At 42.4% G+C, this 15579-nt stretch overlaps 1 long non-coding RNA gene across 1 annotated transcript in view; it reads right to left on the reverse strand.

Moving 5' to 3' along the window:
• Window positions 1–3719: 3719 nt before the first annotated feature.
• The window catches only part of LOC109284028 (uncharacterized), a 46321-nt gene continuing 34461 nt past the window's right edge, over window positions 3720–15579 (reverse strand). The window contains exon 3 of the long non-coding RNA XR_002091338.2: window positions 3720–5919. This is a non-coding gene — a long non-coding RNA (uncharacterized LOC109284028). The remainder of the gene's footprint in view (window positions 5920–15579) is intronic.

A 15579-nucleotide genomic window follows, 5' to 3' on the forward strand; every position in this document is an offset into this window, starting at 1 on the left:
GTGGAGCTGGTCTGGTCCAGATGGAAAATGGTGTTCCCAAGGAGTCAGTCTTCACTACCCCTTTTTATGAGGCAGACTACCTGTGATCTCCTATGGGGAGGGCCTGTCCAGGCAATATCAGTCCTATTCCAGAGGGTTCCAAGTGTTCATACTGAGCACGTGCAGCCTTGGCACAATGGTGGGTTGCCTCATCTTTTGTGTCTTGAATGCTGAGGGTGGTTCCAATTGCTGGGTCATTGGTCCAGGTATTGGTTTTGATAGTTCGATCATTCAGAGGGAGCTATTTTTAGACTTACACAAGTTTTGCCTTGGTTTACCCAGATTCCTTTTACCTGATATTTCACTGGTTAGAAAGGGTGTCAGCTCATCCAGGCTATGGGAGACTTTAATTCAATGTCCCCTCTGCCTGAGGGACTCAATCTAAATATATGTTGGTTTTTGTAGTCACCTGGAAGGACAAATGTTAAGGTAGTCTGAGGGGGGAGTAGATCTTGAGCCCTCTGTTGGTACAGCATGTAGTAGGACCTTGGAGCCCAGAGACTGGCTTGGCTGTGCCATGTGTATTCAAGCCTAATAGTTTGCTATGTCAAGGAACTACCCATTTCTTTCCTGCCATGAGTTGATGTTGTAGAATCTTTTAAATTGGGAGGATTTGAATTCTCTGGTAACTCAACTCTGGTGCGCCAGACTTAGCCCATCTTCTGGAGTGCTAATCTCCCCTATGCCCCAGCCTTGTACCACCCAGATGTCACTGAGTTCATCACGCTCTGGATCTGTGTGGGCAGACTCGTATTTGACCTTGTCGTGTGGGCTCTTGATATTATCTTGCTTGTCTCTCTAAAATACAAGTCACCTGGACCTTGACAGCACTCCCTTCGGAGCCTCAATAAAAAGGAACTACAATAACTCTCCTGCTCCTGCACCAGGAGATCTGGCAGCTAACAAGTGGAGGTTTCTTGCTGCAACTCAGGAGCTTCTGTGATGGCTGTGTTATTCCTTTTCTTTCTTTCTTTGTGGTACAATGCCCCTTAGATTTAAACAAAAATAAAATCCTGGTTGTATTGACCTCTCCCTGGGCTGAAGGCCCTATCATCAGGCACTTTTACCTGGGCACAGTCTTGACCCAGCCTGGGTCTCACCAGTCTATCCCCCTTATAGTGGGCACATCTGCCTGTCCCACTGCTGATTTGTTCCCCAGCAAAGTTCCTGGCCCTGCCATTTTCTTCACCACAGGCTCACTGCTGGTGTCCCCAGCTTACTGAGGCTCCTCCAAGCCTCTCTGCCTTCAGGCAGCTGGCTCTACTCCCTCTGGAGCCATGCCCTCTTCTCCTGGGTCTCCCCTACTTCCTTTTGGAAGTACTGAATCACAATGCAGTAATAACCTGTACTGCACCATACATGCAGTTCACAGTTATTTTTAGCAGCTACTTCACCATAGTGATGTGCTATAAAAGAGGAGAGTGTGGGTCACTAGGGCCAAGTAGCTTCTGGTAATGTGTAAACACCTGCCAATGCTACATTGCCATAGCGCATTGCTATGGAAATGTAGTGTGATGTGTAGATGCATCCAGTGAATACTATATTAAAATCACACAATGTAGAACACTTTCAGCAAGGAGGACTGAAACCCTTGTTCCCATAACTTGGGGTACTTAGAACACTCACCCAGGAGCTAGTAAATGTAAATTTAAATCCTCTCAGGTTGAGGCAAGAATTAAAATTCTTTTCAGCATCCTGTGGAAGTGCTGTAAACACTGAACTATAGGATAAAAAGGTGACTGCCTCCTCCACCACCATTTTTTGAAGGGGGTGATCCAGTGTGAAAGGAGGTGTGCTCCGAGACAGGCTACCATATAAGGCCCCAGAGATTTAACCGTGTTAAACTGAAAGCAACTCTTTTAGACTAATGGCACCCCTTGTTAGACTCAAAACACCCCTTGGAAAATGCCAACTCTTAGCTTTCACTCATTTTTTGAGTACAGAAAATGTAAAGCAATTCTTTTGTTGCAAAAACTTGGAAAGACCACACCAGGTCATAATATTTTTGACGCTATGGGCCTATTTGAAATCTCTTGTTTTGGTTTGTGAGTTGTGTAGGCGTTTTTTTATACCTAACCATGCTAATATTGCACCCTTAAAAAATATCTTGCAGGATCCCAGGGTACTGCAGCATGTAGGTTGAAAAAAAAAAATCAAAAAAAAAAAATCACTGCCCTAAAGACAAGATGGGGGAATACCACACTTATGGATCATGAAATAAATCAGTTAGGATCCAGGTGCCAAGCTACTCAGTTATATCAAAACTGACAAAAATTCCTCAAGGAATCCATTTCTAAGCACTTGAAGAAAAAGGTGCTTAGGAACAGTCAGCATGGATTCACCAAGGGCAAATTATGCCTAACTAATCCAATTGTCTCCTATCATGAGATGACTGGCTCTGTGGATCCAGAGAGACCAGTGGATGTGATATACCTTGACTTTAGCAAGGCTTTTGATACAGTATCCCACAACAGTCTCACAAGCAAGCTAAGGAAGTATAAGTTGGATAAATGGACTGTAAGGTGGATAGAAAAACTTGCTGTATTGGTCAGGCTCAAAGGGTAGTAATCAATGGCTCAATGTTTAATTGGCAGCTGGTATCAAGTGGAGTGCCCCAGGGGTCAGTCCTGGGGCTAGTTTTGTTCAATGTCTTCATCAAAAACCTGAAGATGGGATGGAGTACACCTTAGGCTAGTTTGCAGATAACCCCAAGCTGGTGGAGGAAGGAGTAAATATAATGGGTGGAGGGGAGGGGAGGGGAGGGCTAGGATTCAGAGTAACCTGGACAAGTTGAAGGATTAGACCAAAAGGAATCATGAGGTTCAACAAGGACAGAACAATCCCATGCAGCAGTACAGGTTGGGGACTAACTGGCTGGGCAGCAGCTCTGCAGAAAAGGACCTGGGGGTTACAGTGGAGAATAAATTGAATGATTGTAACAGGTTGCCCTCCCCAGCACCATCTTCCCTGTTAATCTGTCCCTTATGTGGGACACCCTTGGAGTCTTCTTTAAGGTTCTTATGTCCCGCTCTCTACTCTCCTGCCACATCTTGATGAGAATTATTATGTGGATATTCTTGAAAGCGGGAGATTGCCTATTGTATTTCGTATGTGGGGCCTTTCACCTCCATGGGCCTTGACCCCAGTCTCTCTCTACCTAGGCCTCTCCATGTAAACCCACCAAACAGGGTTTGACTTTAAGGCTCTAGTCTTTTTTTGGTGTCTTGGGGCTCGTGGTCCTCCTTTTCTGCTCCAATCTGGAGCCCAGCCTCCCTGGACTAGAGGTCCAGCCCCACAGCTAGGGGGTCACAACTTCAAAGCCAGGGAAGGGCGTCGAACTCACATCACCTTAGTCCAAGAAAAATAAAGTAAAATTGCACCTCAGGTAACACCAGACCACCCCAGCCTTTTAAGATCACATCTTCTGGCACCAGGGTCAGTGCACCACACTGGTGCCAGGGCCTATGTACCCCAAAAAGCCACACCCTTGCTGGCACTGGGGTCTGAGCCCCCTAAAACCATACCCTCGCTGGTGCCAGGGTCCCCACTCTGTAGTGGGCCTGCAAATGAGGCCTCTTCCTTCCCTTGATAGCCTCACCCAAGCCACCTGAGTTATTAAAATAAATAAATAAATAAATAAAAGTATGAACAGTCTTATCCATGGGCAATAACTGCCACCCAAAAGTGTAATTAAAGAAGGCAGCATGCCAGCTTACATTTACACAGGGTTCATGCTTCAGCTCCCCACCATCAGCTACAGTCTTTCTTCTGAGATTGCTGCCATCCATCTGGGGTCTTTCATAGTTCCCCTCCTCCAGCCTTTGAACTTTTCACCAAGCCTCTTCATGATGCTCTGGGATGCACTCCTTCCCCTTTAACTGCTGGCTCCTACTGGTGCTCTGCCCAGGGATTTTATAGTCCTGGCCTGCCTCTTCCAGTCAGCTGAGTAGCTGGCCAGGCTCAGCATTTAACCCCCTCCTTACTGGCACTCTGTGCCCAGAAAGTTCTGGCCTTAAAGGGGCTGACCTGTCTTCTGGTGATAGGGCTAGGATTCCCTGTTACAACGATCCATCAGTGTGCCCTTGTTGCCAAGAAGGCTAACAGTATACTGGGCTGCAATATTAGTATTCCAGTTTTTGGCCCCCCACTACAGAAAGGCTGTGGACAAATTGGAGACAGTCTAGTGGAGGGCAATGGAAATGGCTAGGGGCCTGTGGCACATGACTTCTGAGGAGAGGCTGAGGGGGGGACTGGTCTTATTTAATCTGCAGAAAAGGAGACTGAGGAGGGGATTTAATAGTGGCCTTCAGCTACCCAAAAGGTGCTTCCAAAGAGGATGGAGCTAAACTCTTCTCAGTGGTGGCAGCTGACAGAACAAGGATCAGTGTTCTCAAGTTGCAGCAAAGAAAGTTTAAGTTCAATATTTGGAAAAAAATTCTCTCACCAGGAGGGTAGTAAAGCACTGGAACAGGCTACCCAGAGAGGTTGTGGGATCCTCATCCTTGGAGGTTTTTAAGACCAAGCTAGACAAAGCCTTGACTGGGATGATCTAGTTGGGGACGGTCCTGTTTTGAGCAGGGGTTGGACTAGATGACCTGAGATCCCTTCCAACTTGAAACTTTCTATGATTCAGTGACTTACATGGTTCTGGGCATGCTCACAAACAGATATTTAAATAGCTGAGAAATTTCACGAGCAAAGTCTTACTGACCATGGATTGATGTACCTTTTTGGTTAGGCAGAAGCTGAAGCAGGAGTTCTATCCACTGTTTTTTACACTCTGAAGGGCTGGATGAGGTGTAGGTTTGGCCACTTCCCCAAGGTCCTATCCCCAATAAGCTAGTTAGGAGTAGTAGCAGGTTGCCAGCTTCATAGAGGAAGGAAGGAACACTAAAGTAATTGTAGTGGCATCGGTTTTCAGACCCTGAACCCTAAAAAGTGCTTATTGTCTAGATGGTATATGTGCCCACTTTCTGGAAACAAGACAGAGACTCTGAGTTATCTCAAACTGGGCATGCAGAAGCAGAGATTCTAAATCATTTGAACTTTTTAATAATGTAGACCTTAATTTCTAATGAGTCTTATGCTTATGTTTAGTTGTAAGCTTTACATATGCTCCCTTCCTCACTTTTCATTAACAGTTATTTTTAACAAATATCTGTTTATTCCCGTGTCCAGCCTGTCTCTCAGTGAAAGTCTTTACATTGATTTCAAATGGGAGTCACATTTGGCCCTTGCTTTTCAAAACTGTAGGATAGTTTGTTCAAGCATTTCTACTACTAACAGACATATGCAACTCCCACAAAAAGATAAACAAAATGATGACTCCAGATATTTTACAATGGTTGAGAAACAGCAGTAGCAAAACAGATTTTTTCTAATAATTTTATAACACAGTGGCCACCTGCTGTTTTCCTCCAAATTTCCAAACTCACTTTGATCTTTGATGTGCTCATCAAAATAATTTTAGCTTAATCTGCTTGATAGCTGCAGTAACAGGTTTTGGCTGGGAGTCTGCTTGACTTCAAACTTTGCATTCAACAGGCTGTCTTGTTGCCCTAGCAGTATGACTCATATACAGTACAAGGTAAATGCCAAGGTGCTGCCAGTCTCCCAAAATTGATAGAAATGGAAGTGAAGTAGTTTGAAGTTTCTTTTCCTGACCGCAGGGTGTTGACGGAAAGAAACAAGGCAAGACAATCATGCTGCTTTCAGATTTTGCTTAAGTGCCAGGAGGCGGTTCTTTCTCAGTCACCACAATTGTTTCTGTTTAACATGGAAGCCTTAAGCCAGACATAATTAGACTTTTTCTTGACAAATCATTTGTGCAAAGTCTTGACAGGCTGGAAACTGAAACGGTTGTGCTGCATTCTTTAGGGTCTGAAACAGACAGGATTACAAAAAAATGAAAGCAAGTACTGTGAAAACTATAACTTACAGAAATATGTGTCTACTGCGAGTACAAAGTCTATGTCATATTTGATCAAAACAATTAGACAGAATATTATTTCTTTCTTTGCTGATGTTATACTATAGTATATTAGTGGTATGTATGGGATATATTTCAGGAGATAAAACCTGCACCAATTTACAAGCAGACTAACCAACCCCCTAAAAGGGAAAAATAATGCAAAAATAATATCTATACATTTTATGTTAGTGAATAGGAGTATCAATGTGTAAATACTGTATTTTTAGTTCATTTAACAACTGAAACTTCTCAATGGAATAAGCTAGTGTGCTTGTGAATACAAGTAAGCATCTTAAGTTCATGGACCAGTGCTGCAGTTGGGACATTTTCATATCTGACCTGTTTTTAACTTCTATTCTTGAGATACAGCAAAACCGAAGTTATTTACCCATGTAGTATTATTGCCCTTGGATGGTTTTAAAACTGAGATACTAAATCACATTAATTCCCTATAATGCTAATTTCTTTCCAAGCTAATAAAGAAATAACCCATAAAATCGCAACCATATCATGTTGATATATCTATCACTGGAAATAACGATTTCCTACATACAGGATTTCATTTGAGTACTTCCTCCCAAAACAATTCCACCAGCATAACAAAGTATTTTTGGCCTAGTCATAGTGAAAATTCATAGTTATCTAAGATTCATGATATTTTCCAAATAATCCAATCATTATACTGTGTAACAAGAAGGGTAAAGTAGCTAATTTTCATTGTTAATCTGGAAATTTGGTAATTTTCTTTCATTGAAATAGATGGTTTCATTTAGGATTTAGTAGTAGAATACACTAGTGAAGATTCTTTTTGTCGCTTTAATAAAAAGTATGCTATAGAATCTTTACTAATATACTATAACAAGGAAATACTATTACAAGTAATTAAATTTAATTAACAGTTGTCATTAATACATGTGCCAAGAGTGTTTTGATTATTTAATCTTGTTTTGCTTTCCTATTAATCCACACAATGCAGTAACTAAGAATGAATTTTCTTTTTAAGCCAGTTCCTATGTACAACATAGTCCTTTTCATAAACCTTTTCTTGAGTATTTAATGAGAAGTATGAATAACACAAATTCTGGGAAAATATATTCCACAATGCAGCTGATTTTTCAGCTTCTCTAGAAATGTGAAAAATTCTCTTAGAAGCTGTCAGCTTCTAGTGTCAAGTTCTACACAGTCAAACAATGAAAGAAGAGAACAGCATCACTTGTAGAAAACAAAATTAAGAGCCAAATTTTCAGAGCTGGGCACAAACTTTGCACCTGTACAGTAAGCAGGCACCTGTTGTGCCTATAAAAGCATGATTGGGAACAAAACAGCATTTGCTCAAATGCAGCTGATATATACAAATAGTTTGTGCACCCAGCAGGGCTTTTGAACAGATTTGCTTGCAGAAGTAAAACTTCACAGATCTTCCCAGGTTCTGGGTATGTTCATGTTCTCTGTCCAGTTTAGGGATTTAAAGGGATGTAATTGGTCAGCATAAATTACTTAATTACATATATCTGGTTTACATGCTTCTCCACAGTTCACAATAGTGGTTCTTCAACCACTTGAGTAACATTGTAGAACTGCTTGGATGTCACATTTTGCTCAGTGCTGACAAGGGATTAAATGCTCCTTGGCCTAACTTAACCTTGGGCCTTTCCTGATATCCATTTTTTTTTCTATACAGCCTGGAGTGGGCTTGGGTTTTAGGAGCTACAGCAAACAGCATTGATGCAGACTTTGTTTTACCCTTTGTACACTGAAATGATGGCATGTCGGACCTACTCTTAGGGATCTGCAGTGCTTAAATTTAAGTTAACAACACCTAATTTTGTTTTCCAAAAAAAAACAAAGTTAATGAGAGAAATGTAGTTAACAATTCAGACCAAACCAATTACACTTTATGAAATGCATCTTTTCTTTTAGAACACAAAAATACAACTAGCATCGTAAGAGTAAATCCTAGTCTGCCTGAGTGAATGAGAAGTTTTCTGTTATCCTGAATGGCCTCAGGAATTGTTCTGCATTATATTCTGATTTAAACATAAGATACAATAGACATGTACTCTTTTATCAATGTTTCTACTTTATTGAGAGTGCCATTTTCCCGTGCAGCTATTTTTTTTTATTTCCAGAAAACACATTAAAGTGCTGCTGGTTTTTTTACAGATGTGCATGTACATTCATGTGTGTGCATGTGTGTTGTAGAATGAATTAACAGGGTTCAGCAAAAGGAAATACACAGCATAGCCCCTGAGATCTTGTTTGACACAGCATGACACACATGAAGGATTAACTTATAAATGGTATGTTAAAAACCTGCATTAGTCAGACTTATCTCTGCTCCATTATTTTAACAATAAGTTTTCCCCTTGATTGCATGCAGCAATCTTTCATCTTCTGGTGAGACCTTCTTCTTGCATAACAGCCCTGTAGATATCCGTCTTGTATCTCTGCTCTAAGCCCCTTTCTTTCTAAGTTGTAGTTGATTTCTGAAGTTCAGTCCATAAAGTTTCACTTCCCATTCCGCTTTCTAATGTTTGTTAGCATGGCTGTTTTTAAATGTATTGAATTATGGAAACAATAAAAGCAAGGGTGCCTATAGGCAGCTCAGTCATATGTGTCCATGTGAAAGTTGCCAGCACACCGCCTGGGGGAAAGCAACCTCTCTGCCTTGAGATACCAAGATACGCTGTCAGCATTTTCGAGGAGAAAATGTCTTTCTGTTTAAGTGTAAGAATAAAAAAAAATACCAAGCCCTGAGACTGGTATAGGTGTGTGTTTATAAGCAAAGCCCCTGGTAAGTCGTCAGATCTCTATCTTTTGAGTCAGTGACAAATACTGTAGCTTTAAAATGACTGGTGGGTTTTTTTTCCATCTAATGATTGACAATATGCCTCAGAGCATATGAGTGAATGGGGCAAAGGTAAAGATTGTAGGGAAAGTTCCTTGAAATGAAAGATCAGTGTAAAATCAAGATGATATTGGTTGGAGTATAATTCATAATCAAATGTTCGTAGTACATGGAAGGGTTATGAAAGTGACAACACATCTAGAATGAATCCCGTGCTTGCATATGAAAATCCTGCTGGTAGACGTTAATAGTAGTATGTTTCTTTGCCAGTGTGGCAGTATTGCAAAACAAATTACTGTGGTACATTATAAAAATCTATTATAAAGCTACAGTATCTTTGTAAGCCTGAAAAGGTTTCTGATCAATCAACTATTGATTGCTGATTATTGTGCAAGCACCAAACACCAGGAAAAAAAACAAAACAACTGTCATGTTCCAATATTCTATGGCAAAACCAACTCCTGATCTTTGGGCAACAAGCAAAGTAGTGAACCCCAATTTATATGGCTTTCTATCTTCTTTGCAACTGATGCACCAAATCTGTCATAAGTTGCTTTCCTACCAATCTGCTGGCACACATAGAGGTTAATTTTTACCCTTTGACAATTCTTTGTAGTCTTAGTGACATGTTGCTCCATCTTCTCCACAGCCCATTTCACCAGGCTAAAAATTCCACCAGGTGAGGAAAACTGGGACTCTAAATGTTCGCACTTCTTATAGTTATCATTTGTTTTAATACCCATAGCTAAGCTCTGTGCTTCACTGATGGCAGAAGAACATGCCCTTCTGCTATAGAAAACCAACAATCTACATTTCAGATGTGAAATGAAGAGTGTGTGATAATCTCCTTTGGGGAAAGGTCACTGAATAGGTGGTTGCCCAAAAGGTCCAGGCACATCTGGACTCTATCAGATTCCTGGACCGCAATTAGTCCAGGTTTCATCTTGGCTATAGTGCAGAGACTGCACTTGTGGCCTTGGTCAATGATCTTTGCCTGGAGATTAACAGGGAAAATTGTGCCCTGCTGATCTTTTAATCTCTTTTAGTGGCCTTTGATGTATTTGACCATGGAATGTTGATAACACTTTTATATACCCTGGTGGGTATTCTTAACTGGTTCTGCCCTTTCCTAGCAATGAGGATTCAAAGGGTGGTGATGACTGAGTGCTTACTGTCCCTTCAGGGCCTTTCTTGTGGGGTCCCTCAAGGTTCCATCTTGTCTTTTCTCTTTTTCAGTTGTATCTGAGGTCACTGGGTGAGATTTTGCAGTGAGGAGCCATCAGTATGCTAATGACACCTGGCTCTATTATTTTTTTTCATTCATCCTAAACTTTATAGTCCCAGTTCTTACCAAGCATTGGTTACAGTTGGGAACTAGATGAAAGTGTATCAATTGAGGCTAAAACCTGATCAGACAGAAGTGATGGTAATTGAAGGACTTCATTACTCGAGATCACCTGGGACACTGATGGAATCCCATTGATGGGATTCAGCCTCCTTTGTCACTCAAGTGTCTAGGCATGCTTATAGATCCTTTGCTGTACCTGGACTTTCAGGTAGCAGCAGTAGCTAGAAGCACCTTTTATGGACTCCATTTGGGGAGCTGCAACCCTGTCTTTTAGGGAAAGCTGAAGTATTTAATGCCTTTTTTTCTTCAGTTTTCACAAAAAGAAGTAGCTTTCATGTGATGTGTGGAGTTGGCAAAAAAGATAGGAAAGAAAACAAAAAGCCTAGAGTAGGGGAAGAACAGGTTAGAGATTACTTATAAAAGCTAGATGCTTTCAAGTTGGCAGGGCCAGATGGGATGCACCCTAGGGTACTGAAGGAATTGGTTGAGGTTCTTTCAGAGCCATTGGCTATCCTCTTTGAGAACTCAGAGGTCAGATGAAGTCCTGGAAGATTGGAAAATGGCAAATACAGTACACATCTTTAAGAAAGGGGAGGAGGAGGATCCAGGGAACTAAAGGGCATTTTTACACAAGCACACATCACAGCGCTGGGTGCTTTGAAAAGCGCCTGGTACTGCAACACATGTAATTGAATAAGCAGCAAAATGAGATGAGAAAATGACAGTGGCGTGCTTTTGAACTAAAACACCTTGAAGGAACTTGAGTTCAAAAGTGCACCGTTGCCATTTTCTGTGTGCTGACATGCATTTCACTGCTTATACAACTGCACATGGTGCAGTGCAGTTCGCCTCAGCTCATATCTGAAGTGGCGGATCTCCAGCATGTTTCTGGAAAAACAGTATGTAGATAAATGCCCATAGAGCCTGACCTCAGTACTGGGATAGATCATGAATCAGGTCCTCAAGGAATCTGTTGTGAAGCACATAAATTAGAACAAGGTATTCAGAAACAGCTAGCATGGATCCATCAAGAGCAAGTCCTGCCTGGCTAACCTGATTTCCTTCTAGAATAAGGTAACAGCCTCTGTGGATGGTGGGAAGAACAGTGGATGTGATATACCTGGACTTTAGCAAGGCTTTTTACATAGTCTCCCATGACACTTTCTTTAACAAGCTAAGGAAATACAGACTAAATAAAAGTACTATAAGGTAGATACTTAACTGATTGAATCATTGTGTTCAACAAGTAAAAATCAATGGCTCAATGTCTAGTTGGGAGGAGGCATTAAATAGGGATCCCCAGATATCTGTTCTGGGTCCAGTATTGTTTAATATCTTCATTAAAGATTTGGGTGATGGAATTGAGTACACACAGCAAATTTGAGGAACACACCAAGTTGTGTTGTGTTGCAGATATTCTGAAGAGTAAGACTAGGATCCAGAATGGCATGAATAGGCTGGAGAAATGGTCTACAACCAAGCAGGTGAGAGTCAACAAGGACACGTGCAAAGTCCTGCACTTAGGACAAAACAATTGCATGCATAAATATAGACTGGGGAATGACTGGCTAAGCTACAGTACTGCAGAGGAGGATCTGGAGGTTACAGTGGACTATAAACTGCATTTGAGCCAACATTGGCTTTTTTTGGCAACAAGAGCACAACAACATACTGGGTTGTATCAACAGGAGTGCCACTTGCAAATTAAGGAAAGTGATTCTTCCACTTTATTCAACACTGATGAGGCCTCACCTGGAATACTGTGTTTAGTTTTAGGCCCCACACTGAAAGAAGGATGTGAACAAATTGGAAGAAGACCAGTGGAGAGCAATGGAATTTATTTGAGGCCTAAAAGACAAAAATTATTAGGAAAGGCTAAAAACTAGGTTCATTTAGTTTGGAGAAGATAAGACTGAAGGGAGATTTTATAACAGTTTTCAAATACCTGATGGGCAATTACAGAAGGAATGAAGATGGATTTTTCCCAGGGCTCTAGGGAACAGGACTAGGAGTAATGGCCTCAAGCAGCAGGAGGGGAAATTTAGGTTGGAGATAAGGAAAAACTTCTGACTATGAGGGTGGTTTTCAAAAGCAGATTAGACAGATACTTAGCTGGAATGGTTTAGCCAGAGATGATCCTGCCTTGAGCAGGGGGCAAGATGATCTCATGAGGTCCCTTCCAGCCCTACTTTCCAATGATTCTGTGATTCATATTTGGCTATCCTCATCCATATTTTTATATGATGATAGTAGTCTAGTCTCCATTCTGAAGACTAGACTACTGGAATACATTCTATATGAGGCTGTCCTTGAGGACTATCCAGAATCTGCAGCTGGTGCAGAACTCAATTGCCACTCTCTTCTGATAGAGGCGAGTCCACTGCTCCAAAGTGTTCCATGGCTTCCAGTAGCTTTCCAGGAGCAATTCAATATGCTGGCTTTGAACTATAAGGCCCTAAATGATCTGAGCCCTACATACCAAAGGGACTGCTCTCTTTCTTATGTTCCATTGTGATCCCTAAGGTTAGCTGAGAGAAATCTTCTGCAAATATCATATAGGCATCAAGTTTGGCAAAAATGTATGAGAGGTCATTCTTGGTAGTCATTTCTCAGCTCTGGAACTGTCTGCCCCTGTCATCTGTCAGAAACAGAGTCTCAATACATTCTGGAAGTGTTGTATGAACTTTTAATTTGGGCAGCCTTTTACCTGGCAGGTTTATTGGAGAGGCAGTCATTGCCAAAGGAGTTTGTTCTTTTACATATTATTTAATTTTAATATTTGTACTTTTTACTGCAGACCTCCCTGAGACACTTTTGGGGAGGGTAGCATAATTCAAACAAACAAACAAACAAACGCCAACACAGAGGTACCAATTTACAGAAGTACAGCTGAGGGATTATTTAGTTTACGCATGCATTCATTGTGAAGACAGTGAAGGATTCATATATGCAAACTATGAAGGTTAGAGATACAAGATAATAAATATCTAGGTTTGGGGTAGGGAAGCAGAGAAGCACAAGCTGTGAAATTGGAAGCCCTATCAGCAAAATTGCCCTAAAATAGATTGACTTGGTGAGTGGAATGACCATTAAAAAGGTGAGATGACTGTTAACACTTGTGAAGTAAAGAACAATGGGTCATTAACAGGCCATTAAGTCCTTTAGCTGCCTGAATAACAGTACCAGAGCTGCACCACTCTGCCCCATCCCCTGGTCTGCCTGCAGCAACTTCCTCAATTTAGAGACTGCTTGGAGCAGTGTCCCGGATTTCACATTATCCCTGTAGCAAGTCAGGGATTAACTAGTTCACTCGCATAGTTTTTCAGTGTTTGTTTTCACTGTCTTCATTCCTCTGGGGCAAACTCCATCTTGGCAGGACATGAGTATAAGCAATTAGCAGTGTAACTAACCAAACAACATGCAGCCTTTTCCCAGACCACCAGCTGTGCCTGTGTTCAGGTCTGCAGCCGTCAGCCCACATTCCTGCCTCATATCCATTCACTTCAGCAATATACACAGCCTCTTAACACACCCAGTCTCCCTATGTCTCTTGGCCCTCTTCTCAGTCTTTGGCCAACTCCCAGGAGAAAGGTACTCAAGGCATATTCCTTGGGCTCCACTGTGAGCTGACCCACCAGCTCTCTTCTCTTAGCTCTCAGCCCTCAAGGAACCCACTCTCAAGTCTCTTGGTTCCTAGACTTTTCCTTTTCCCCAAGAGCCTAACTCAGCTCTCCGGCTCCCATCTCCCCAGAAGTCTCTCTCCTAGTTCCCTTCCCTGACAGCCTTTTAGCTTCCTGTGGCCCACTAATTATCTTTCTCAGCTGGCCCAGTCCTCCTAGGTTGCCTGAAATTAGGCTTTATTGCCCACAGCTGGCCTGTAGCCCCTGCAAGCCTGCAGACTGCCCCTCGGCTCCTTGAGCTAGCAGAGTGATACATTGCTACAGTCCCATATGGTCACCCTAAGTAAAAGACAAAGGAGGCATCTGGCTGTGTTAGAGCAGTAGGTAGTGGATGACATGATGAGAAACTTGATTTACTGGTATGGCTTGACCACTTTATACCACCTGAGCATCTTGTAATAGGTCCAGTAAGTCACCATGGAGGGAGTTATACCCTCTAGCCAAATGATTTATATTTTATAACACTTAGAAACAAATTAATGGATTTTAAAAGGAGCATAACCTAGACAAGTTGATGAATTAAAATATCATTTTAATAGCAGTGTTTTCTACAGGGAGAAGAAATATGGTGTCAGGGGGCACATCTACATGTGGAATTAATGCTGAGCAATAAACTCTAGTGCATATCACTCTGCAGTTTATTGCTCCGGAGTGCATTGCTTGAATGTGTGCCCAGGACCAAAGCACATTGAGCCAGGTCCAGGCAGCCCTGGCTGGCAGGGTTCCCTGGGGCTCAGCCTGCCAGCCTGGGGCTGCTCTGACCCAGCTCAACGTGCTGCAGAGTGGCTGGCTGAGGCACAAGGGTGCTGTAGTGTAGGGCTAGTCAGCAGGCAGCATACACACTGAAGCGCCCTCATGCTCTTGCCAGCTTGGTCAGCGTCTATGCATGTGCTGCTGTGGAGTAAAAAAACTCCACAATAGGATAGTACTTGTATTTAAAAGTACTAACCTACTGTGCAGTTAATTAGTTTACTCTGTCCTAATAGCCCTGCATGTGTAGACATTGAAACCTTTACTGTGGAGCTAATTAGGCAACTCCTTAGTAAATGTCTTATAGTTTCATAGTAGCTAGGGTCAGGAGGGACCTGAACAGATCATATAGCCTGACCCCCTGCCACAGGCAGGAATGAATGCTGGGTTCACAAGACCCTAGACAGGTGATCGTCCAACCTCCTCTTGAATTTGCCTAAGGTAGGGGCAAGGACCACCTCCCTGGGAAGTTGGTTCCAGGTTTTGGCCACCCTAACTGTAAAATATTGCCTTCTGATCTTCAACCTAAACCTATTTTCCATCAGCTTATGACCATTGTTCCTCAACACCCCAGGTGGTGCTGGGAAGAAAAGCGCTTTGCCTATTTGCTGTTGATCCTCCTTGATGAGGTTGTAGTCAGCCACCAGGTCCCCCCTCAGCCTCCTCTTGCTGAGACTGAACAGATTCAGGTATTTCAGTTTCTCCTCGTAGGGCCTGTCCTGCTGCCCTCTCACCAAGCAGGAGGACCTCCTCTGAACCCTCTCCAGGCTGGCCACATCCCTTTTGAAGTGTGGCGCCCAATACTGGATGCAGTACTCCAACTGTGGCCTGACAAAAGTCACATAGAGGGGGAGTATCACCTCTCTGGACTGGCTTGAGATGCACCTTTGGATGCATGACAAGGTATGGCTGGCCTTGCTGGCTGTGGTCTGGCATTGGCGGA

Source organism: Alligator mississippiensis, chromosome 3, assembly GCF_030867095.1.
Source record: "Alligator mississippiensis isolate rAllMis1 chromosome 3, rAllMis1, whole genome shotgun sequence".
In the NCBI taxonomy this organism is placed as follows: domain Eukaryota; kingdom Metazoa; phylum Chordata; order Crocodylia; family Alligatoridae; genus Alligator; species Alligator mississippiensis.